The sequence below is a fragment of the Seriola aureovittata genome, chromosome 19, assembly GCF_021018895.1.
Source record: "Seriola aureovittata isolate HTS-2021-v1 ecotype China chromosome 19, ASM2101889v1, whole genome shotgun sequence".
In the NCBI taxonomy this organism is placed as follows: domain Eukaryota; kingdom Metazoa; phylum Chordata; class Actinopteri; order Carangiformes; family Carangidae; genus Seriola; species Seriola aureovittata.
The window spans coordinates 16,818,091-16,843,892 of NC_079382.1; the positions used below are offsets into that span (position 1 = coordinate 16,818,091).

Genomic DNA, 25,802 nt, shown 5'->3' on the forward strand with positions numbered 1-25,802 from the left:
GCAGCTCAGTATGTCCAGTAATGTGATTGTACAGTGTGTTAGTGTGTGTGTTGTACTCTCCCACCCCCCCGTGTGTCATGCTAGAAGTAGCTGCTAATCCTGAAGCTCTGCTGTAGCGAATGTGCAAGTGTGTACGTGTTTGTGTATGTCTCAGAGTGCTGTGAAGGCTGAATTATCAGCTGTGCGTGATACTCTGAGTGGTCATTGACAGAGTGTGTGTGTGTGCTCATGCAGTGTATGTGAGATAGTGAGTCAGAGTGACAGAGAGAGTGCAGAGAGGAGAGAGGTGAGGCGAGTGAGGGGCAGAAGAGGTTAGAAAGAGACAGAAACAGCAGGTGAAAAGACATGATGATTTAATGAATGCAGGAAACAATTGTTAATTGTAAGCCGTGAACAATATAATCTCATTGAAAAAAAAAAAAAAATCCTACTGCATTCTGTGAGCTACATGTGCGCTGTTTTATGTGTGTAGTTGCTTGTATCCCCCTAGGGCTGTAAAGCCAGAAATGGTTCCCTGTAGTTCTTGCTTACAAGGTGACAAAGGTGACAAGTGATTCCTGGCCAGACAAAGAGTCCACCACAGGGACGGAGTGTGTCGAAAATAGCTGCGAAAAGGATCTTTCTGTCTTGGCAGAATGATGCAGTGCAGACCTGAACAGAGAGTCCCTGCTGTATGGAGGCCAGGGCAATCCCTGTTGCAACAGGATATCTAATCCTGAAGCTCTGCCCTGTCAATATGCAGCCTGCCTCTGTTTGAAGAGTAGATCCACCCTTTGATTCATCAACCAGATCTGGTACTTTTTGGGTGTTACTGCTTGGTTTTGTCAAAGGAGCATGGTAATTAAGCTAAGCACTGTGTCAACCTTTCAGATGAACCTTTTTGGCAACCTTTATAAAACTACACTTATCAATTTCTTTCATCACTTGTGGTCAGCAGAACAAATACAAGCAAGACGTGGCAAAACCTAGGTCAGAACCTTGTATATGGCTGGACTGCATCATAGGCTATTTGCATTCTGCCTAGTGTCAGCCGGTTTCAGCCCTTTATCTGTTTGCTGCTCTGCTTCTCTCTGTGCTCACATGCACAGTTTTTTAATATAGCTGAATTTCCAATAAAGCTGTTATCATTTACATGTTTACCTGTTTCTCTTGTCAGGCAACAGAACACGTTTGAAATAGTGACTGAAACACAGCCCATTAAGACTACATGAACCAGCAGCCACTACCAAACTATTTTCAAGCTCCTGCTCTGCACTGCTGAAATCCTGGTTTTATAACCGCAACACACATTAAAACAATGGCTGCACAGTGATTTCGGCTAAATTTATTTGTAAATGATCACTCAGAGACAAAGTGAGAGGTTCATTCATGTCAGCTGCTGTGCCGTCAGCATAGAGAGGTGCGCCTGCAGAGGGTAAGCCTGACCTTGTGCTCACAGGGCAAAACTGGCTGTCTTCTACTGACACCAGCAAAGGTTTGTCCAAACGTCGCTAGATTTGTGGCTATGTGCTTTGTCTGAAAAGTCGACTGATCTAGCAACACAGATGCTAAATTGGCAACAATGCTTGTTTGCACGAAACCATTTTGAAAGAGCAACGACCGGTGGGGAATCTCCAACACTCGGCCAGCTGACCAATGGTGTGACTTCATCACTCAGTCAGTCAGCCAGGGACATTCTTGTTTATAGGGCTTGCCCCACTGTTGCGGTTCAACCAAAAGATGAAACAGTCCATCTGATATGTTAGCACCTTATTAATCTGTTAGGAAAACATATTAGTAAGGCTGCAACTAAAGATTATTTCAATTACCGATTAAGTGCAGTTTTTTTTTCTCCAAAATAGGGAATTATTCCCATCTGAAAACTTCAAATATTCATATAGTGGAAGCTGGAGCCAGTTCATTTTTGAATCAAATCCTGATTAATTTTCTGTCAATCAGCTAAGTGACTAATCATTACAGGTCTACATGTTTGCAAACAGCTGCTTAATTACAAATCCTGCAGACATGGTGTGACATTAGTATTCATTTGTTAAGGTTAGGGTTAGTTGTGTATTGCCTGCTGCAGCTGAAAACCAGAATGAAAAAAAAAACAGTAATGTTTGGAGCCGTACAGCTAAACAATGGCCTGAACTTGCTCCTTAAAGCCGGGGCTGCAGATTCAGGTGATAATTATCTGGAGGTCCATCAACATGAGCACAATGTGTCACACTGTTTTCACATTGTCATTCAATACATTGTTATTATAAGAATATATATTATAGTGTCTTTAAATGAATAAATTAAATATCATGTTTTTTGGGTGGTCATCTGCTGGATGAATTTAGATTTAAGACCTCAATGTTTCTAAACAATGTTTCCTGGCTACACGAACATCCCTAAATAAAAAAGCAGATACTAGATGAAATATGGAATGGATACATAAAACAAATATGTCCTTAATTTGGGCTCTCTTATTTTACATTTGAATTTCATCCCACAGGGAAAAAACTGAGATCAGAATCAGCTTTATCGACCTATGTAGTTTTAATCGGTATGTTATCATGCGTGAAATTGATTTGACTGTGTGTGTTCTCCCTAACAGCATCTATAGTGAACATCTCCATAGCTGATAATAGGATATGCTGTGTGCAGGGTTGGCCTGCAGAGAAGCAGGGTGGTAGCAGTCATCTCAGTCTATCGCACTCTGGGGAGCGCTTATAGGATCAGCACTTGTCAAGGCAGGAGAGAAACTCTGTGGGAGTGGGTGTGTGTGTATGTGTGTGTGTGTGTGTGAGTGTGTGTATGGACACTAAGGTTAACAGTACCACATGGGCTTGATCCTTCGCCAATGCCATGGTACCTGCCGTGTGTTAATGGCCAGAGTGTTCTGACTCACACAGGGCGGCGATGCCTGCCAGGTGGTACATGTCCACACGGGGAATTCAGAGTGCTAATACTAATGTGCTAAACCAGCGTCCAGTCAGGCAAGTGGGGGTAGCCTGAGCGCTACGGACAGGATATAACACCGACAGGGCATGGCAGGGTGCAATGCTTAGCCGGTTTCCTCAGCTGAAAGCTCACACGCTCTCTGTCATGCTGTTTCTGTATCATGTATATAAACATGTGAGCACACATGCACTGCTACAGAGACTTGTCTTCAGTAAAGCATTCTGCAGGTGTTAAGTCGAAACACCTGTGAAATACAGGTCTTTGTAAAGAAGAAACATCAACTTGTTTGACACTCGCTTTCATCTGAATAACTGTATTTTCTTGTCCAAACTTTACCACTTCAGTGATAAAGTGGAGCTTTAAACCTTGCACAAACACTGTGTCCAACTTCTTTTATATTCGATTTCAAACAAAAACTGACTTTCCACGCTTCAACCACTCTTTCAACTTTCAATTCACTTTGGCAAATCCCTAACTAGCCTCTAATCAGAAGGTTCTGCCCACTTGGAAACAGCCAACGTAAGAGGTTTTAACTTGACTCTCACAGGCTGCTGGCATGCAGCACCCGCTGCCTGGCCCGAACAGCAAACCCTTGGCTCATCAGCATAACTTGAGCATGGATGTGGAATATTAACAATGTTGGACAGTCCACTTAATAGGGATCCATCAAGCCCCTCAAGGATTGTCTGGAGTTCAGTATTGAGTCCATTGATTAATTTTCAGCTCTTGGTTATAGACAGATGAATAATTTTAAGGGAAAACTATTTGATTATATATGTTGGACTGATATTGTTTTCTCTGCTGCTTGGACTTTTCAGCAACTTGGTGATATTAATGCTATATTTCTCTACATTTTCTGAACATCAAAGTCACAAACAGAGCCTTTCCAAATGTGTGCTGGCAGATGACTGAAATCTAACCATTTAGTTTGAGGCCTTTTAGCAGCCTCAGCATTCAGTAATCGTTTTAATTGCGTGGGATTAGTTAGATCTGTTTGTCACCACAGAAACACGAGAGGCTCTGATGTGTCATAGCACACAGAGGTGAGGGCACTGACAACACAGTCTGGCACCCCGCTGCAGTGACAGTTTAATTCAAAACTAATTATGGGAAACTCTGAAGCTTGTCTCGGTGTCTTCAGAAGAGTCTGCATGAGGTGAAAAGTGTTGACATGTGCCTTTCAGCGCTTAGGATCATGCTGCAGAATAATCTTTATCACTGACTGGATTTTAAAATACTAAATACAGCGGCGGTAGAGATCATCAGCAAGATCTGTGATCTTTAACCTTCACCACAACAAGAGTCACTGTAAAAAGTTAAGTAACTTTTGTAAAATAAAACAGATACTTGAATCCTCTTCCTCTAAGCTAGGAATACTACCACCAGAGGGCAACTCTCTCACTTTTCCTATCAAATCTTACAAAGATTCTCTCATAATCCCGCGGAAAGGTATAGATTTAGTCAAAGAGAGTGTTTGTCTGTCTACAATGCTTTTAGATTGACCACTTAAGAGACTGGGCATGTGTGCGCTGTGTGTCATGCTGTGTGTTGAGAAGAAGGAGAGACAGGTAAAAGCACGCACCTCCTCTCTAAGCCATTATTCTTTCAACCCATTAAAACCAAAAATCAAAGCTCCCTGTTCTCTCGATGAAGACACTATAGGTGTTTTGGTGCAGAATACCAATATCCCATGATCCCATTCAGGATTTTCAGGTGTAACATGTCGAGTTGGGAAGTGTCGCACACAGCCAGCCAGTTTGAAAGCATTTTCTGTCCCTTTCTTCTGTCTGTTGGTTAGAAGGAAATCTCTAAAACGACTCACTTTGACTGAAAGTTAAGCCATGGACTAGAGGAGATTATACACTGGGGTACACTGATCTGATATCTGGTACCTCAGCCATGAACTGACTGATACACATAAACTGCCTGTTAAAGTTGGCTGTTTTTAGAGCCACTGGCCTCGTGTTACCTTACAGTACATTAACAAATATTTCAATAGGTATAGAGAGTTTTAACTTTAAAATTCATCCAATCTTCACAAAATTTGGCACAAAATCTGTTTTGAATTTTTGAAGTGGTTGCCAAAATGTGGCAGTTTGAGATACAGTTCCATAACTCTTTTTAATGTAGTGTCCAACGGCATCTGAATTGAAACATGCAAGTATAGACATGCTTTACTAACACGAAGAGTTTAACAGAATTAAGGTGGTATTAAAAGATCATAGCCACCATCAGCCAGTCAACCTGACATCTGGAGGTTTTTTTCAGCCTTAGAGGATGTTGGTTTCTCTCTGAGTACTTTTGATAATCCCCCCCTAGAAACACAAAGATTGTACAGTATGTCAGGTGGATACACACTCTGACTGTCTACTGGTTTTTTGTGTTCGACATTACAGGCTCAGTTTCTATGGTAGCATTTATTTGTAAAGGGGAAATGAAAATGCAAGAGCAGGTGATTCCTAATAAAATCTTATCTGGATCTGTCATATGAGCTGCTGTTGAATTCTGTTGCCATGAAAAAAAAAAGCAAACAGCCCTGTGGAATTACACTGCATGCTTTTACTGAAAATCACATTAACCAAATAGTTTGTGTCTTGTACTTGCTAAAATCATTTGGATGAATGTCTTAATGCCCCGTAGGATACTGATTTGCCTCTGTACCCGTTATCCATTCAGGCCGTTATCCCTGCACAAAACCCTCCACAACAGCAGTGCTACCACCCAAGGCACTCTGAAACCAGGACAAAAGCTTGCTATTGTGCCTGCAGATGGGCATAATAAGAAATATTGCTGTGTGAAATACCCAGTTTGTGCTTGTGTAATCTCCCTCAGCAGCATCTTTATTAAAATATTCTGTCACTGCAGTGTGCTCTTGGTGTCTTAAGTAGAGACAGCTTCTGTTGAATGTCAGACTGCTTTGACAAATCACACCACAGACCGAGAGCCACACTGCTTATATGCAGCAAAACACAGCTGATGGAAACACCAAAGCAGGACATCAAAATGGTTGCAATCAGACTACAAAGTGAAAGAAAATAAAAGAGGTCAAGGCCTTAAAAATTGATGTCCAAAATCTCATTGTTTGCATCTTGTAGAACTGTGGCCTGTAAAAATATGATGATCTGATGACTTTTAAACTCAAGTCATCAGATGAATAATATGACAATAATACTTTGCAGACAGACAGAAATTATTGAGAGAAAAAAGAGAAAATTAGAGCAATTAAAGTGAATTTAAACGGTCAATTTTGCCAGTTAAAAGTCAACCAGGGAATTTAAATAACCTGAGTGACAAAGCACCGTTTCGTTCAGTTATGGGTATTGAGATGTAGCCAGCGGCCCTACCTAGCTGAAAATGAAATAGGTAAGACTCTGTCAGTCACCTGGCTGCAGTCTGGAGCCATGTACTGTAAGAAACCTCTCCGCTTTTGACAAAAAAAAAAGAAAGAAAGAATTTTAGTTGTGAAGGCAAAGCTAAGGTACAGTTTTTCTTTGCTGAATTTCTGTAACCTGGGGTGCACATAACATTTTTGGTCTGGTTCTCAAGGGAGCACCTGGAGATGTTGCTTTACGTAGCCTTTGCACAGCATTGTTACTACCCCCCTGACTGCTCTCCTCACTATCTCCTTCTCTTCCAAACATGGTAGATGATGATATAGGCCTACTTCTTTCTCCCTGGTTGAGCCTGCGATCAGCTGTTTGCATCCATGTCAACAGCTGGCTCTGTTATCATCTTAGACAAGTGGATGTGCATCAGGGATGAGAGGTGAGAGTCTGACAGCCAGGATCTGTACTTGCTTTTTATTACTGCTCAAGGACAGTGTGAGGGGACGACAGAAGGACTTTCTGAATGTTGGAGTAACTATCTGGATTGCTTATCTTCACTGTGTTTACCGTGCCATACACAGAGGAGGCTGCCAAACGTTTTCCTGCTTGCTTTAAATGCATCCATTCTCTTACAGTGGAGTCTCTGTCACCAGACAAGCTGGCTTCATATTTCTGAGGGATCTTACTAATGTTGCTTGCATTTCTTGAGACCAAGTTGAAGGATTAGAAATTAGAAATTGATCACGACTTCAGTGATCCATATCTGCTTTCAAACTCATGAATTAGACGTCTCAACTTGGTTCCTGTCACCAAGAGTGAAATTCTTTTGCTGGAGCCTGAGAGAGGTGAACCATATGATGTTTTCACTGTCAAGCATGTTGGCTAAGGAAGCACCAAAAACACTCTGTGCAGATACGTTTTAGGTCACTGTCATCACTTGAAGCCACTTGAATTTTAATGGCAAATATGGGATTGGATTTCTGAAACTGGCTGTGCCTGTTGTCAACAGCTGCACTAAGTTCATGTGCTCATTACTGTTTTTGTGCCTTTCAAAAGCTGGACGACTGAAAGTTTTTGTCCCCATATGAAAGACGCTGCTTTTATCCACAAGATTGGGATTTGCACGGCATATTTTGAAGCACATCTCTTGGCTTGCTTATACTTCTGTACAGTAATATATAAACATAGAACTTCCTGTACGTGAAGAAATGCAGTCAGTGAATTTCTGTGAGTGCTTTCCAAGGGTTAGGGAAATTCTAAGATGAATAACACAATGTACAGAACAAAATGACATTGTGCTAAGGCCTTAATGTGGTATTTTGGTAAAGAAATGTGAAAATATATTAGTCAACTAAGGAATATAGAGTATGTGTCAGAAATCAAGTTTTGAAAGCTACAAATCTCAGTCAGTGGTATTTATCAATAATCCTATTGACCCTAATTGCAGTAATTTTGTACAATACAGGAGCACAAATCTTCCTCTTTGACTTTTTGAGGTTCACAGAGTTCAGCAAAATGCAAAAGTAGATTCTGTACAGGGTAAAGAAATATCACATGACCTATAAATCTGCGACTACATGTATATCAGGATATAGGAGTTTTTTTTAAATTTTCCCACAAATACGGCAGTCAATGATAATCATTATTGGTTTCAGAAGTGCATGAATAAAAACTGCATGGTCAGAGCACAGCGTGGGCTTTAACAACAGACACACGTGTATGTGCACAAAACACATGGGTGCAGACATCGGGTTACATCAACGGTGGCTGAAGAAGACATACATGATAAGACACTTGTTTCTGGACACTGATTAAGAAGTGAGTAGATAAAACTAATAGTCACTTGTTGGCGTGACAAACTGTGTTAGCGATTAGCTTGTTCGATGCATTAAATGTATTATTCATACAGTCTGGCTGCTGGGTGCAATCAAGTAGGAAGAGAGAGTCTGGCATCCTGTTTTACCACAGTCTCCTGAACACTTTATGTTGAAGATGTTTTTCCACATAATTTGATGCTGTTCAATTTTTTTCTTTTACATTAATACTGTTTATGAATCTTTGAGTAAAACAGGCCAGTGTTTTGCATAACCTAATGTCCATGTCACACTCAAATGTGAATGTGCCCAACATCATTTAGCTTAATAATGGATCAGGCCCTTAAAACCATATAGAAAGAAACAATAACAAACATCCTACAATTCTCTGTGTTATTAATACTAGTCAAGGCATCTAACACCAAAATAAAATCATTCGCATTTTGATTTGATTTGAAAATGTAGATTTAAAGGATAAGGATGATGTTATTCTATTCTTCTCTTTAACTGTCAGCTAAACCCTTATTTCTCTGTGACCCAAAAGCTCGTCGGTTCCTACTGAACCTACCAGTGCCAGTAGTTTCATTTTCAAAAAAGCAGTTAGTAAAGAGTTAATTGCCACATAGCACAAAAATAACTTGATGCGATGTTGATCAGCACCACTGACTCAATGGTTACATACTCAGTTCTGAGATCTCTGGCCTTCAAAACACAGTCACTGGGTTTTGGAACAATAACTCAGTGTTTGGCCAATGATGTTGCAGTTACTACTGTTCCCCAATAGAGGTCATAAACCATTGAAGCAGCGGTGTGTCCATCACTACTCTGCAAAAGCATGTGAAGTAATATTCTGTGTAATACTGTGTGAAATGGCTCCGATAAAAATGTGGATGGCCCCCAACACACACACACACACACACACACACACACACACACACACACACACACACACACACACATATACCCTCTCTCTCTCTCTCTCACACACATACACACATGCACACACTAACAAACCTTCGTCATGCCACAACCCTCTGCCCTGTTTTCCATTCTCCCCTCTCTACATGTAAAGCACTCTTTGCTCTCGCTCACCGCTCACTAAGCTCAGCTAAGTGTTGCTTTGAGATTAATACATGTGAGGCCCGCTCTGCCAGATGATGTAATAATCGTGGTGGTTTGCTGTTGCCTAGATACAGGGAGACTGAGGAGAAAACACTCAGTCAGGTCTTGCTGTCTCTGTCACTAAGATTCTTAAGACCGTATGTGTCAATCAGAACAAAAGTGTTTCGGAATAGCTGCTGTTCACTTTTGCATCTGGATATCACAAAAAAAAAATTTTTTTTTAATTTGAAAATTCAATCTACGCAACTATCAGTCTTAAAACAGATTACAACTGTGTGTGTGTTGTGTGAGATGAATGGGTGCGGACTCATTCATTGTCTACTGTGTTAAAAAATTTGATTTTCTCATTATATCATTTTCTTGAATGCACCAGGGTGTTGCTGCCTAAACTTGTTATGCCTTATCTTTGTACATAACATTAGTGCTTTGAGGAAACAAAATCTCCACTAGCAACAGACTCAAACCTTCATACACACACCTCCTCATCTGTATTCTTCTACTTCCTCCAGTTCCCCAGTGAAGGGCTAAAGGAAAACTCACAGGGAACTCCAATGCAGGTCACTATGTATGAATTGGTGTGTGTGTGTGTGTGTGTGTGTGTGTGTGTGTTTGTGTGTGCATGTGTGTGAATGCGCATGTACATGTATGTGTCCACCAGGGAGGGAGGTGGTGACTAAGCCTCTGTTTCTGTAACAGTGTTGCATTAAGTGCATCTCCATTCTGTTTTTAGCTCAACAGAGCTAAATTCAATCTGCTAGTTGCTATAGCAATAAAGACTTCAACACTGAAACTTTTTGAGCCTTTAAGATGCATGAAGATGATCTGATAGCCTTGTTGATTAGCAAGAAGATGGAGTCTAATCTGCGTTATTGTCTATACTTGTGTTTTTATAAATCGTCATCGTCACAAATCCAGGTTGTGGGGATCCTCTGGAAATGTCCCGGTGGCACTGATATGGCATAACATTTTATTCCTTTTGGTTGATAAACTGGTCTGAGGATTTAAATCTAATATTTGTCCCTGCCAAATTCTTTTTGCTGAAGGTAAAGTTAAAGTTCATGTTTTTTATTGGATAGTGGTAGAGTAGCACAGAATAAATGTATAAAAATGTATCTGTTAACCACATCGGACAGTCAAAAGTGGACCTTTGAGTTCATTATTATTATTTCATCCTTTCAGAATTTTGTTACACAACACCTGGAGGGATGAGTCAGCTATTCCACTAATAGATTAAGAGGAAATTTATTAGGAACAATTTTGGTAGTTGATTTATTGTTTCAGTCCTTTTTTAAGCACAAAACTATAAACACTCCCTTGTTCCAGCTTCTCAAATAAGAGGATTTGCTATTGTTTTCTTTTTAAATGTATATCACTAAAAATGGAATATATCTATGACAAAACAACACATTTGAAAACATCGCTCTGGACAATTTTCAATCATTTCCAACGTCAAAAAACGTCAAATCAATTAATTGAAAAGATTAGTTCAACAGGTTTGAACTGCTAATGATGCAAGTTTGAATGTCGTGTAATGTGTATTGTGAAAGGCCTGGACTTATGGACCCTTTCACCAAAAGGGAAATGGAAACATTTCTATAAAAAGAACTTAAATCACAAACAGCAGAATCCCCACAAGCTTTTTGTGACAAAAAAACAGCCATCTTCTCTCCTGGATGGGAAATGATGGGCCATCATTTCACCACCATCTGCTGCCAGTGCTCTCTGAGAGACTGGCTGTGACCTTGGGGAGAGGCCGGCCTGGCTGGGCCAGTCTGCATGACATAGACTCTTGCTGCCAGCTGTCCATTAGATCTGGAGAAACACTGTGTGATGAGTCAGTGACGCCTCGCCCATGCTGCATCTAGATTTGGCTGCTAGATTGACTATCACCATGCATTTTTGTATGTATTAGGCTGAGTGCGGCACAGTGAACAGGAGATGGAGGAGATTAGCTATGATGTTGAAAAGGGATGGTTGATGGTTCAGTCCTCTGAGTCTCTAGTTTCTAGTCTCTAGACTTAAAATTTAGCCATTTTCAAGGTGAAAGAAGGAAAGTCTGACATTTGTGACACTGTCATGTAAGGAGGAGCAGCGCTGCTTTTGAAACTAAAAGTGGAACCTGTCACACTTCCATTTTTCATTTCCTTCACACACAAACCCCAAACCCTTCATTGCAAACTACCACCATAGTTAAACAAGTTACACAGCAGATGGGTAATGTGAGGAGCTCCGCGTTTCATTGCTACACTTTCAAATCGGGAAGCTACCCTTCTACTGCTTGTGGGGCTCTTAAAATGCCACATAACATTGCTCTGATTGATTGATTTTCATCACACTGCGATCACACAAAGCTTGCATACTGCCTTGACACACTAGAGGTGCGAATAAGTCTTGATTGTTTTTCAAAGGTGGACACTTTTAGAGGGATATTAACTAATCTAGCTACCTCCATTAGACCACTGGGAATTGCAACACCACAGGCAGAACATCACTCCTTGGACTAGTCTCCATCCCTGCTTCTATTCTCTTCATCCACACTGTCCTGTGCTTGACAGAAACAACAAAGTCAATCACATTTGCACCACAGAGGTGAATAAGGAAGCTAATTACAGCAGAGATTCAACAGCATCAACCACTTAATGGTTGATATGTCATGGTCCTAAATACAGGAATAATAAAATTGCTTTGACAGTCGTTTTTCCTGGAATTATTAGCCACTGTAGCTGTGTTGCGATGGTGATCACTAAATCTTGGTTGAGCGGTTAAAAATCTAGTGTAGACAGGGGAATTAGTGGTAAAGGGCGCTAATTCTTTTTTAGGTTCCTCAAATGGTAGAAATGATGTCATGAGACGGCTGAATGTCACCTCGAAAGATGACATTTGCCTCTGATCGCGATTAGATTTGTTTTTGAGCAAACCCCTGTATGTGTGTGGTAGTGTATTCTTGCATTCAGGAGTGAGTGTACAGGCCTCCGGTTGTATCTACAGTCCATATACATGTGTGTGCCTTGTGTGTGGCAGTGTGTGTGTTTTGATGTATTTACTGCCTGGGGTAAAAGTCTCACATTACACAGTGGTTGAAGGCACATTTTACACTGTAGAAGCAGGGACAGTTCTGGGTTTTTTTTTTTTTTTTTTTTGGCACTGCCATGAACAGAGTCACACACATGGCTGCACTGATACTCCAAGCCCACACAAGCAGTTACATGCCATCCCTTTGCACTTCTCCCCTCTCTTTCTTCTCCTCACTGCACTGTCCAATCAAGCAGAAACACCTTAAAAACAATAGACGTCACCTTCGCAAACAGCTGCGTTACATCTATGGTCTTTTGATCATGCTGTGTGTAATCCCAGTGTCCATCGCTGCTGTCTCAGAGCTTGCACAGTGTCTATTTTTCCCTTCTCAAGGGGGAGAGGAGGACTGCTCAGCTGACAGCCGAGGTCATCACACTTGTTTTTATCTGGGCTGGTGCTGTGACAGCCTTGTACTTTCAAAATCCTGAGGATGAGGCCTGTAGAAGAGTGAAAGCTAAGACACACACAAACAAACACACACAAACACACACAAACACACACACACACAAACACACACACACACACACACACACACACACACACACACACACACACACACACACACACACACACACACACACACACACACACACACACACACACACACACACACACACACACACACACACACACCACTGCCTGTGTCCTTTGAGGTAGAGGCAATCATATCTGAAACTTTAAATCCAAAGAAGATGCTGTTTGATGCTGGGGAAAAAGATGTAATGCTTTGTTCTTCTGACAAATCCTAACACCAGGGCGGAGAGCATGCATGAAAAGTGGCTGGTCGAAGTTAAAGGCAGAAAAGAATAAATAAAGGTATTATGTACAGCGAGGTGTGTTTGATCATAAATGTCTGTGTCACCCTTTATGGTGCATTTAGCATTTTCTTATGGTTCATTAATGTGCCAGACGACTCAGTGAACACCGCAGCAGCAGCATGTGGTTTAATTATCAGGAGGAGCAGCATAATCAATCAAGATGACTGATTTGGACATGTGCTCCTTTTGCTGTATATATTTGGTATTAGCAAGCTGTAGAATTTACAGTTATCATTTGGTCTAAAATGCTTTGAGATGGATTTATAACTTTATCTCTTTCACTCTCCTCTCAATTTACGGGTGCTTCATTCTCTTCTTAGTGCAAAAGTGCAAAGTTGTGAACTCTAGTGAACCCTACCTGGCAAACCGCCCCCCACCGACATAGCTGGTGTTGCCTGGCAACCACTTAGCATTTTTGTTAAGGATACCCTTATACTTATTTTCAAAAAAAGGCACAGTGAAGGCTAAGTTCCTTGAATTCCTGCTGTGGGTGTTTGAAGATTGAATACATTGTGTTTCTCACCAAACAACAGGGGGAGCATCACAGTCCTATTCTTCCACCAACATCTCTGCCCAGGTGTTTCCAAGAAGGCTGCAAACGTTTTCTCAGCGGCTGCAGAGAGAGAGAATAGAAAGCACAGAAGAAGATTACACACAGTTACAATTATAGATAAACTTTTTGTTACAAGATCAATAGGCTATAATGTCTTGAGGGTGGTTTGAGAATAGAGCGTATACTTCAATGAAATCAAATAGATGCCGTGTAACTGCAAGGTCATTTGTTTTCTTTGCTTGCTAGCCTGTCGGAATCGCTGCAGGTTAAAATACAGGATTCATGTTTTTCAATACTGTGCGAAGGTTTTAGGCACTTTAGATTGTTTAGACTCTTATCCATCATGCAGTACCATCATGGAGGCGTCTGAGCAGTCCCAAATTCATTCTGCAGCAGGACAATGACTCAAAACAAACAGCCAGGGTCATAAAACACTGTCTTCAGATACAAGCAGAGCAAAGAGTCGTGCAGCTGATGGTCTGAAACCCACAGAGCCCTGATCTCAACGTCATGGAGTCAGTTTGGGATCACATGAAGAGAGAGAAGACACTGAGACGAAACTGTGGTTGTACAAGATGCTTGGAACAAAATACCTACCTTGTACCGTGACAAACTGTGCACTGAGGAGAGTTGGTGCTGTTTTGGTGATCACACCAACTATTGATTTAATTTAGATTTTTGTTTTATGCACTTTGTGTGAAGTTAATTGTTAAATAAAAACTTTTCATGGCATTATTTTTTAAAACCATTTGCATAGAAACATACACCGGTATATATATATATATATCTGCGATAAGCAAATAACTGCTGATACTATAAATCAATGGGTTCTTCTTTAGGGTTGAAGCTCAAGACAAAGCTCATATCAATCTCAATAAAGAGAAGATAAAAAATAAAGTACAGTAGAAGTAACAAACAATAATTTTGTCTTTGATGAAGTAGAATTAATAATTCACAAATTAATATATATTTTTTAATTAGAATCCTATTTACTTTTTTTTTTAATTTTATGAAAGTAACATGTAATTCAGGCTGAATTCATCACCTTAAAATAGACTCCCCTGTATTATATCAGTTGGTCAAATACTCAAATATTATTTTATGTAATCAAAGTGAGAGCACCTTCAGTATCCTCACGGTGGGTAACATATGGCCGCCATATTGATAACTTCATTATTTGTCATGAGGAGAATTTGCAAGAAGTCACCATCACAGCCAAATGACATGGTAATGGATTCAGAACAGCAGCTGATCTGCCTGTAACTGTAATTATCTCCACATCCTGCCTTTACTTTCATTAGCAGCCTGTCTCCATAGTGTGCTAACTGTGAGACAGCCAAATGAGAACAAATTAATAAGACTCTGGAACTGTCCCAACTCTCTTGGAGGAAAATGTCCGGCTCATTGTGGAAAAAGCACGATAACAACTGAAATAGTGAAAAAAATAGTGCAAATGTGTTGTGTGGCTTTTCTCTGGAGGAGAAAGATAAGATATGGGAATCCTTTAATCCACGTTTTTTGGTAGAATTTCATGCTGCGTGTTACTATTGACAGACAAGAGAAAATATATAATGTCAGCTAATGTTGCTGCGTTAATTGAATTTTACGTAGGCTTAGGAATATAAAGACATTATTGTTAATTGTTATCATGGTCTTGAAACAAAGTGAATACCACTGAAACATGTATGGAACATCCCTCTCAGCTAGCAGCCTAATTAAAAATCATGAAAGAAAATAAACTTGGACTTAATACAAGGTGGCGCTATTTTTGCAACGAGTGAAAGAGTTTCTTCTTTTTTCTAGCAGCTCGTTACATGTCATAACCTGTAAAACTCACCATTTGCAAGGACATTGTTTATCTAATGGCGTAATTATGGAGGAACAGTTGAGGTTGGTCCAGACTTGAACCAAGAGACCTGGCTTTGCCACTGGAGAGAACTAATTTGTCTCAATTATGAAACCATTAGTGGTTCTTCATCTAAGAAAATGAAGAAACTGAACGCTTTAGTTTGTCATTGTCTAGACTTTTTTGGCTGTCTCTTATGCTTTGCTGCTGCATCTTACTACATTTAGGTTCCTTACACAATGCAGGTCTGGTATCCGCCTGTCATTTATCGACCATATTGTTCCTCTCTGCCTTATTTCCAGAGTTCTTTATCATAAATGGCTTGTGGCAAATCCAGTCATCCCTAGATTAGAAGTGTGTTCTTGTTTGTGTGTGTGTGTGTGTGTGTATGAAATAAAGAGTAAGGTGACAAGTGGGGAGGACATCAGAGAAATCACTTAGTGATACTTCTGTGAATAAGTGAGTGTATGCAGTCTTAAAGTCAGAGAGAGGAGATTTACCCAATTAAATAGCAGCTGCACTGCCTCATTATTTATGCACACTGTGTCCAGCATCCTTGAGTGATTCTGACAAATCACTTTCCCTGTGGTAAAATCAATAAGTGTAGCACACACAACACTTCTGCCCAAAACAAACCTAGATAATGCCTCACATATGCAAGCTGTGTTTTCTCTCTAAGTCTGATATGCACAGTATCATTGATACGCAGGAGTTTACAGGTTGTTTATTTTGGTAATTAAGTTACTTCTCACCTCACACAATGGTGTCAATTAATCATTAAACAGAACATGAGATTCTAGCTGATTTAGGTCAGCATGTGAGACTGTGGGGGACGTGGTAACATCAAGGGATTTAAAACAATTTTCAGTAATAATTGAACAAGAAAATGCGATGACACCTGAGAAAGAGTTTAAAGCTGCACCTGGAAAGATTTTTATGCTAAAAGACATCTTATAAGTAAATCAACAGTAACAGAACAGATGAATAAGCAGTGAGACTTGCCAGCGTTATATCTATTGCTACTCTATTATGCCTGTGACAGGGTTTGGTTTTCTTTTGTTAAAACATATAATTACACAGCTGCAGCTGACCTTTATGTGGACAGGCTACATTCTGCTTCAGATACATGCTTGTTATCTACCTTATCAGTAGAATATAGTTCCAGTGGAAACTGGAAATCATCCTTAATAACCTGGGAATTGTTTCTTTTTTATTTTACAGAGACAGTGCACAATAATTAAGCACCAGAAATCAATGGAAAGATAGTTGCATCTCTAGAACATGAATCAAACTGAAAGACCACAATTCTTTATGGTGCCTTTATGTTACCTATACACTAACAACAATCCTACAAGTTCACTGAACGTTGCCCTGTGTGAGATACTGTATGTTTAGGAAAACTTGATTGCACTCTATGTTGAGTGCATTAGATGAAATGAAATGAAATTTGAATTTGTTGCAAGCTCTCATGGTTTGAAAATGTAGCAAAACAAATAAGTTTTGGCCAAAGAGCTATATTGATCTGTTCTGTTAAACGTGTGTGAGATGGATGACTGAAAAGCATGAATGCAACGCTTCCTGTGTGTTTGAGGTTAACATTTTTTTTAGTATGGGCATTACAGTAGCTTGGTACGTGTGTGATATTTTCGTGGTATCTTGGTCCTAAATTTCTGACACTGTAAATTTGATGCAAGCCGTCTTTGGTTGTTGAAACTCTGAATTGGCCATCAGTGGACTTGTCTCATTGTGTGATCTAGGACCACCATTTTCACGTTTCTCTCATGAGTGTCATCTCTTATTTTCCCCAAATCCCATTTTAAAAAGACGCCTTTAGCAGAGGCCAATCTTCTCTCTCTCATCCATTACAAAACTGACAGGACAGTGCGGTGGAGAGGACATCACTTGTAAAAGAGGATGACAATCAAAATCAGAATTGATAAATTTATAGTCAGGGTGCTTATTTGCAATGCAGAATGTCAGCTGCCACGGCTTGTGTGTGCTGAGATTTGTGTGCTTTTCTCTAAGATGCACATTTTTGCATAAATCTTCATGATATAGAATAGAAAATGAGTTCATATTATTACTGCCTATGTGTAATGTGACAATGAGCACGTTGGCAGAAATACTTCCTAATTCGTGCATAGATTTATATTTTAAGTATTTTCATTTAAATTATCACAGTGATCATGTGCCTTCTGTTACTGGATTGTACCGTGCAGTAAATGTGGAAGCACATGCCACAATAAAACATTGTCTCCAAGACTCTCTCCTCAAGGATCTGCTCTTGTTGAGTCCTCTGTTCCACAGCGGTGAAGCTGTTATTCAGGGGATCACCCAACATCTCAGCATTACACTAAGGGAGTTAAGCTGCAGCATCACAATGTCATCACCTATAATGCAACTGGAGGAGATGTTTCACCCCCCCCCCTCCTCAAAACACACCACACCGCCACCCACTCACTAAAAAAAAGGATCTGATTTTTTTTCCAGTCTGTTGCATCACAGCATTGAAAAGTCAACACAGGTGAAAAAGGAAAACTGTGATCAAACGAACTGAGAGCGAAAAACCCTCTTAAAGCTTTTCTTTGCATTTGTCACATCTGCGGTATTCCTGTCTCTTTTATTTCAGACACAACTGGGAATAGTGTCATGACAAATAGACAATGCTAATAAATAATCTACAGGCTTCCTTTGTGAGCTTACTGGAAAGAGATTGCAATGAAAAAAATCAATAATGGATGCTGTGCTGCATCCAGAGTATTTTTCTTTTCCTTTTGCACTGCACAATTTTGGACGCATCTCACACCAAACAGTTATGGGAAAAACATGCACACACAAGTTGAATCCGTAAATGAAAGAAAAAAAAAGAAAGAAAATGAACTCACATTTCAGTCCACTTTAAGGCTTTCATAAGAATATGTGACATAGTTGAGCGGAAAGACAATATACCCTCTAGATTAATTAGAGGTAACGGAACACTATCAGTGGGGGAGTTCAAGGCTTCCTTCCTGGTTATAGAGTCCCTGGGAAATTGAGTAAAAACTAGCATTGCAAAGGGAAGGCAATTCACATTCTGGCAGCTACCAGCACTCTGGAGTCCTGCAGTATATAAGTAGCCTGATGCAGGGTAATATTCTTGAAATAAGTCTAACATTACTCTGTCTAATGTCCTTTATGATGAATCCATCATAGGATGAATACAACCCTGGGACATTAAGGGATTTATGAGCATATATAAATTACTGACCATTTAAATCCCTTGTAAATCTAATTTTTAAAGTCACTCATAAATCATATTCTTAGAAATAGCAGTGATGATTTGTATTAAACATGCAATTTCTTTCTCCCCTTCTTCATTTTTATGCATGTTATACAAAATGGAGGCAGAAGTGTATCCTATTTTTGACAACATTTTTAAGAAAAGTTTCAGTTTGTGGTTTGATTAACCATAAAGTGATAGATTGTGTATTTTGAGCTCTCCAGGGCATCTGTGGGTTTAGCTAATCTCAGTATCTGTTATAAATGCCTTTAGGGCTGCAATTATTAATTTTATTATTGATTCATCTGCTGATTATTTTTGTAATTCATCAATTACTTTTTTTGTGTATAAAATGTTAGTTTCCCATGGAACAAGGCTGGTATATTGAAATGATTTGTTTCATTTGACCAACAGTCCAAAACCCAAAGATATTCAATTTACTATTTTATAACACAAAGAAAATGAGCAAATCCACATGTGAGAAAATGGGCCCAGAGAATGTCAATGTTTTTGCTTGTCTAAATACGGTTTAGGGATATTTCATCAGTTACATGGATACCATTTCCAAAAAATAGGCCTTCAGACAGCCATTTAGGAGAGTTACTGATGTGTCTGACATGAGAAAGACATTTTTTTTTAAAGCTATATGATAAATTACTCTGTGGTTACAGTGTGACTCATTTACCACAGTGTTTTACATCAGGGTGTTAGATGTTAACATGTACTGTGTAATTGTCTAATGCAGTAAACCTCACAAGAGACCTCTGAGAGTTGTTAACAGCTGTCTGCTCCTTCAAGTGGAATGGACAGAGCTGAAGATTTAAAGGCACCATGCTGACAGTCATGCAGGTGTTGCTGTATTTAAAGGAAGAAAGTCCAGAGGGGATTTACAGTATATCAGTATTTATCTCCTGCTACTGGCAGGTTGAGACTCCAGCTATAAAAAAACATTATCACTTACATAATAGAAGAGATGGGCACTGAGGTTTGCAGCTTGCCATTATAACTGAAGTTCTTCTACACCCTCATTAACCCTCATGAATGACTAAGTAGGATGTAATTAATCTGCAGTGAAATTTGTAGAGAAATTGTCACATTTAAGGAGATTTTGAGGCTAAATCTAAAAACTTGAGATGTGACTTGCACTTGCATTTGTCTGGATGGTAGGTTGGAGACTTTCTTTACTTGCATTTTTAAATTAGGACTTTAATGAGAATTGTTCTTAAACAGAGAATAAACTTGTTTGTCAGTTAAGTTTATGTTACCCAACTGTTAATCGCTTTCTAATAACAGAGCAGTGATTCAAAGATCCTGCTTGAATGATTTGAATATGAGCAGAAAAGGAACATCAGTATGAGCAATGACAGTGGCTGTGATTGAACAGACAAAGAAAACAAAATGAAACTTAGGCATCATATTGTTGATGGACATGAACTTAGTAACCTGTTAGAGCTGTAGCCTGTATTTTTATATAGATCACAGGTAAATTCAATCAATGCATGAGCTCAGCCTCATACAGAGAATGCATATTTATCCTCAAGGCTGTCTTAAGATAACAATGTCAATCAATAAATGTGATTCTCTACTGGCAGGCTGTGCACTATGATGCTAAGGACTGCAGAAGCTGACATGCTAATTTAGTTATAAAATAGAAGCAGACACATCTTACTTTCTGAAGGCATTGAGTATAATGTGATGTTGCCTTTAGGTTGATGAGAGAGTTTACTGTACAATAAATACCCATAGAGGAGAAGAAGTACACCCATTGAGCTCATGTTTCAGCCCCACAGTAAATGTTGAACAATGAATTAACAAATCAATGAATGGATATGTGAATAATTTAAAAGACTAAATAAATTAACAGACAACAACAACAGATTAGCAGTTTGCATCAAAAGTCCTGGAGCTGTTATTGTCGACTTGATACTGAGAGACGGAAGTGTAACATCTGTGATCCTGGTGGTTGTTTTATTGCCTGAGATTTTGGTTGTGAGGAACCATTACTGAAGAAAAATATGGTTACAGCGGGTTTTTGAAGGGGCCTTCAGCTGTCTGAAGAATTTGCCAGATTGTGTTGGAGTTAGGTAATTTGGGCAGCAAGGGGGAGCTGAGGTGGAACAATCAAACCCTGTTGGACCCTCACACAGATGTCAATCAACAAACGAAGCCCAAAACATGACTGTTAAGCCTAAAGATGTACTTTATAATACAGGTAATATAAAATGTAATGAAAATGAAAAATGAAATGACATTAACCCCGACCCTAAACCCTACACATTACCCTTCAGGAGGCACATTAAAAACGGAAAAAAAATAGATACTAAGGACAATGTTTGGTTTATAATAAATGTTGTTAGTATTTGTAGAGATAAGTTAGGAGTCTTTCTAAATGACTTTATACAGTTTGGATTTTGCACTGGTTTTAAGGCCTGCATGTAAAAGCTACCTGCTGAAGCTGAATATGTGTTATTAGGAGCAGACGGAGCCCCCCTCTAGGTGCTGTTCTATGGTCTGTAATCCAGGTGAGCTTTAGCCTATATAGTTGTCCAGGTCTTGACTTTCTCACCTCTTCTGTCAGGGCAACACAAATGTGTCATGTCTGTTGAAGTCTGTGTTTATGTCCCTGCGTATGTGTATCTTTGACTTCATGTAAATCAAGGTACAGTACGTCCACTTTAAGGTCACAGCACAGCATCAGTAATGAATCCTGGGACCTGGTGGTTGCAGGTTTCCCTCTGTCGGCTCTCTGACAGTCTGAACTATCAACAGAGTGACAGATGGAGCGACGTGGCGCCGCAGCACAGCACTGCTTTGTCTCACAGAGCAACAGAGTGCTGAGATATTGCAAGATGAGCATGTCAGGTTGTTCGAGCATCAAAAGAAATAGAGAGCTGAGGTTTCATTAGGGTTTGGAAATCATTTAGAATTTTCAGATATCAGATTCAGATTCTGCTTATCAATTGTTGTTCTTTAGAAATCCTTATCCTGATGGCTACAATATTATTTGAACAAGAAAACAAACACAAACAAATATATTAAGGTAGAAAATGATAAATTAATGATAAATGAGTGTGTTGGTAAAATATTAAAATAAAACAGAAATAGTTTCTGTCTTGCCATGCATATGTTGAATGTTCAGTTTTACACCATTTAATTTGGAAACACCACCATTAGCAGATTTTGCAGCACTATGACAATAATAAAAAATCTGAATTCTTATCATTCTTATGTTGCAAGCCAGTCCGCTATATTGCACAATATTGCACTGCCCTATACACAAGCATCGACTCCCATGTACAGCAACCAGAACCAAGTAACAAATCTGTCTTCTATTTTAAAAAGAATGTCACAATTTTAATTCAAGTTTATTCCCCTTTCTTTTGCAAGCTTAGTGAAACAAATCAACAGAAATAAAGAAATTAACCAAACAATGCATTTAAGGATTTGAAAATGAGACAACTGTCATGACACAACTGTTGAGTTATTCGTACAATGACAAAACACTGTTGCCAAGTGAGATGCACAACAAAAAGCAAATGTAGTTTGAGACTGATTGATAGTTTTTTTTTTCTCAGAAAAGTGGTAACAGATTTATTTAGTCAGTGGATGAATACTAGCCTGAGTTTGTGACAGTTTTTCTGTTAATTATATAAAATGAAATGGAAATAAAGTAAAGAATAAATAAAGATTGTGCTTACACTGTAGCTTTGAACTTAATTTGACATAACCCTTTCCTTCTTTTAAGTTAATCAAAACAGTTCCTTTTTTTTGTCATTCTGTTTGGCTTCATAAAGCAGCCTGCCATCCCTGTGCCGATAGATAAGTGGTTGCCACAGCAACAAGCCTTTATCCTACAATCTCTTGAGTGTTAGACAAATATTGTGACCTGGACATCCAAACAACACCCTTCTGTGACCTCAATGACCTGAGTGTAAATCTTTATTCTGAATAATTTACACTAATGACAACAAAGGAAATTTGAAACTAAATGAAGCCTGATTAGTGTAAATGCAAACATTATACACTTTGTTTTTTATTTATGATACCTGTGAAGTCCATTGAGCTTCACACATATACACCACCATAACGGAGTATATTTCTCCCAACAATCCATCTCCTTTGTACTGTATGTACTAGTTTAAACACTGGAAGTTATTTTAATGCAGTTACTGTAGATGCTAATCTTACTCTAATGTACTTCCTGGCATTGCTACGTGGGGCAATCCTGCTGTTTAGGTTCCAAGTATTACCGTCTTTACACAGCTTATTGTAAGACACCTCTCATAGTTTCTCTCTGCATCTGCTTGAGCAACGTGCAGGATCTTTTAATCTGTCCTCTGCACAGCCATCAGGAGGAGGGCCCATCCTCCATATTTCATGTGCATCGCATTTGGTTATAGCCATCATTAAAGCCCAACTTTTCACGCTGGCTGCTTGACAATCTGGTGCAGGCTGTACAGGTATTGAGGGAGGAGACGTCCCCCAACCAACCCCACCCCGCCCTTCGTCCCTTCTCCCTCTATTCCTTTCTCTCGCTCTCTGCTGCAGTAAGCTCAAGACAGATGGAGCGGTACATGACAAAACAGCCTAATTAAGAGAGTGGTGCACCTCTGAATTCCCACACGTGGAAACCCTCTCCAGAACCGTGACAGAACATGTTGGCAGCGAGGAAAGAAGGAAAACATTTTTCAATTTGCATCATCCATCTTTGTCCTCAAAGTGCTATGCTTTTACTACAAGCTGGAAGCCTCGCAAAAGACTGTGTAACAAATAGGCCATTAAAATATGCGCTTTCTATTGCACATCACCTGCAGTCAACACAGGACGAAGATGATTTAGACATCAAAAAATGGCTAACTGTTAGACCTGCATACAGAGAGAGGTTTCAGTCTTTAGTTGATATGAGGCTCCTAAAACTTGAATTATGGCATTAAACAGCTACAATCCCCAACAAGGAATGAGCTACAAAACATGTGTGTGAATTATCTGTCTGTCTATTTTTAATGTCTGTGAAATGTATCTGTGTGTCCATCTATGTATAAACTGTATATGTTTATTTTTGTTCACAGTTCTCTCTTGAAACGAGAGTTCTGAATCTCAATGAGACTACCTGTGTAAATAAAAGATTTGATTAGTTGATTTAATTTGCAACTATCTTAAAATTAAATTAATCATTACAGCAATTCTTCATCAAAAAATGCCAAACATTAGACTGTCCAGCTTCCCTGAATGTGCCCAAATGACTAACCAATTAATCAATATATATTTGTCAGAGTAATCATTAATGAAAATAATAATAGCCCTACATGAGCTTGCAATCAAAAAAAAAAAAAGTAGACTGGACAAGTTTCATTATGTATAGCTACTTCTTTCCTTTGCTTGATGCAACACATCCCATCTCGAGCCATTCAGCTGTGGCCATTTTGTATCATCCATTAAGCACTTTGTTTAATTTTAATGTTGATGCCAAAAGTCAGCAGCACAAAAGCTGTAAATAGATCTGTTTTCCTTAAGGCTTCCTTCATGCAGGCAAATACTAAACCTGGAGGACAATAAACCAAAGTATCTTCAGTGGTGTTTAAGGGCTGGCTGTCACCAGTTAGAAGGAAAAAAAACTAATTTGAGTCCAAAAGTCTGATTCAGAATGGGAAAGTGCTCTCAGACTCTCGCAGCACTAATAACTAAGATGTTGCAATACTGCATGTAACTTACATTTAAACGCCCTCCAGTGTGTGTTTGTGCCCTGCATGTATTAGCCACTAAAGCACGTGTTTAGTGAGAAAAGCGGTCTGATATGATTATTTTTATGGTTTATAATAAAAATGTGCTACTAAAGGCAAGATTATTCCAAAGACTATCAAGTGATAATGTAATAATTATGGGAAAATGATGTCTCACAAAGTAATAAAATTTCATGTTGTAGGGATCTAATAATATAATAAGAGTTTAAATACTGTAATAATATCTGCTGATTTGAAAAACAAAAAACAAAACAGAATACAGATTACCACGGTGCGATATTTATTACAGTATTAAGTGTTCAAATATAATAATGAGAATATTGATTTATTGTTAATAATATTTATTGTTAATAATATATTGTCACCTTGTCTCACTGTGCATTAAGTGTGTGAACGGATGTGGGCATGAAAAGGCTTATAGAGAGTTACAGGGATTGTTTCACTTTTGTCTTTGCATGCAGCTATATAAAAGCCAATGTATGATGCACGGGGGGAGTGTGTTTTTGCACAGATGTACTTGCTGCGGGCTAGGACGAGCTGCAGACGCCTTTCAACATACTGTGTACCACAGGTGCTTCTAATTCAATGTGTATGTGTGAGATTTATTGTAAAAGTATTACCGTTCTGTCACTGCAGTGAAGCCCAACAAAGTATCTGGTCAGAGTAGGAATTCTGAATTAAACATCCGTTAAAACACAGTGAGGATGAGGGGTTGGCTTGTGCTTTAATACTGCATTTGTTGCAGATATGAGGTGCGGTTATAAGGACATTTTTTGAGAAGAAGCTTATTTTTTATTCTGCTTCCTCATTTCACAGAAAAGATCAAATGGCACAATACATTTGGGATGAGGTTTCTTTTAATGTGATTTCTTTTTCCTTTTTGTATTTTTCTCTTTCTGTGCAGGAAGGATGTTACATCTCCTTCAATGTAATAATAGGAGATCAATGGCATAATATATTGCATCAGGAAAAAATTACTGGTCAATAATATTAATTACAAGTTTTATGACACTTTCTAAAGATGGTGATAGATATATAACTCTAACAAGAGGTCCCTGTGGACTATGTGTGTGTGTGTGTGTGCTGTATTTGGTTGGGTGTATATTCAGTGACTGTTAAGCATGACACTGAGGCAGAAAACCACCTGCAGCAATTTGGGCTGTGGTTCCTTTCCTTCCGGTTTGAAATTAAATCAGTGTATTTCTTATTAAGATACTTGCCATTTGTTTAACACAAACTTTTAAATATTTGTGTATTTATTTTGACTGCCGACCAAACACCTGGGTCAGTAACTATTCTGTTTGTTACCATTCGTGGAAG

General features: G+C 39.1%; 1 protein-coding gene and 1 long non-coding RNA gene across 6 annotated transcripts in view; one reads left to right on the top strand and one right to left on the bottom strand.

Annotated features, from left to right (window-relative positions):
* Positions 1 to 25,802, top strand: part of LOC130187558 (disks large-associated protein 2-like) — a 95,110-nt gene that overhangs the window by 8,213 nt on the left and 61,095 nt on the right. The gene's annotated exons all lie outside the window — the stretch shown is intronic.
* The window catches only part of LOC130187560 (uncharacterized), a 69,545-nt gene that overhangs the window by 3,304 nt on the left and 40,439 nt on the right, over positions 1 to 25,802 (bottom strand). For both annotated transcript variants that reach the window (XR_008830475.1, XR_008830474.1), the window contains exon 3: positions 13,607 to 13,696. This is a non-coding gene — a long non-coding RNA (uncharacterized LOC130187560). The remainder of the gene's footprint in view (positions 1 to 13,606; positions 13,697 to 25,802) is intronic.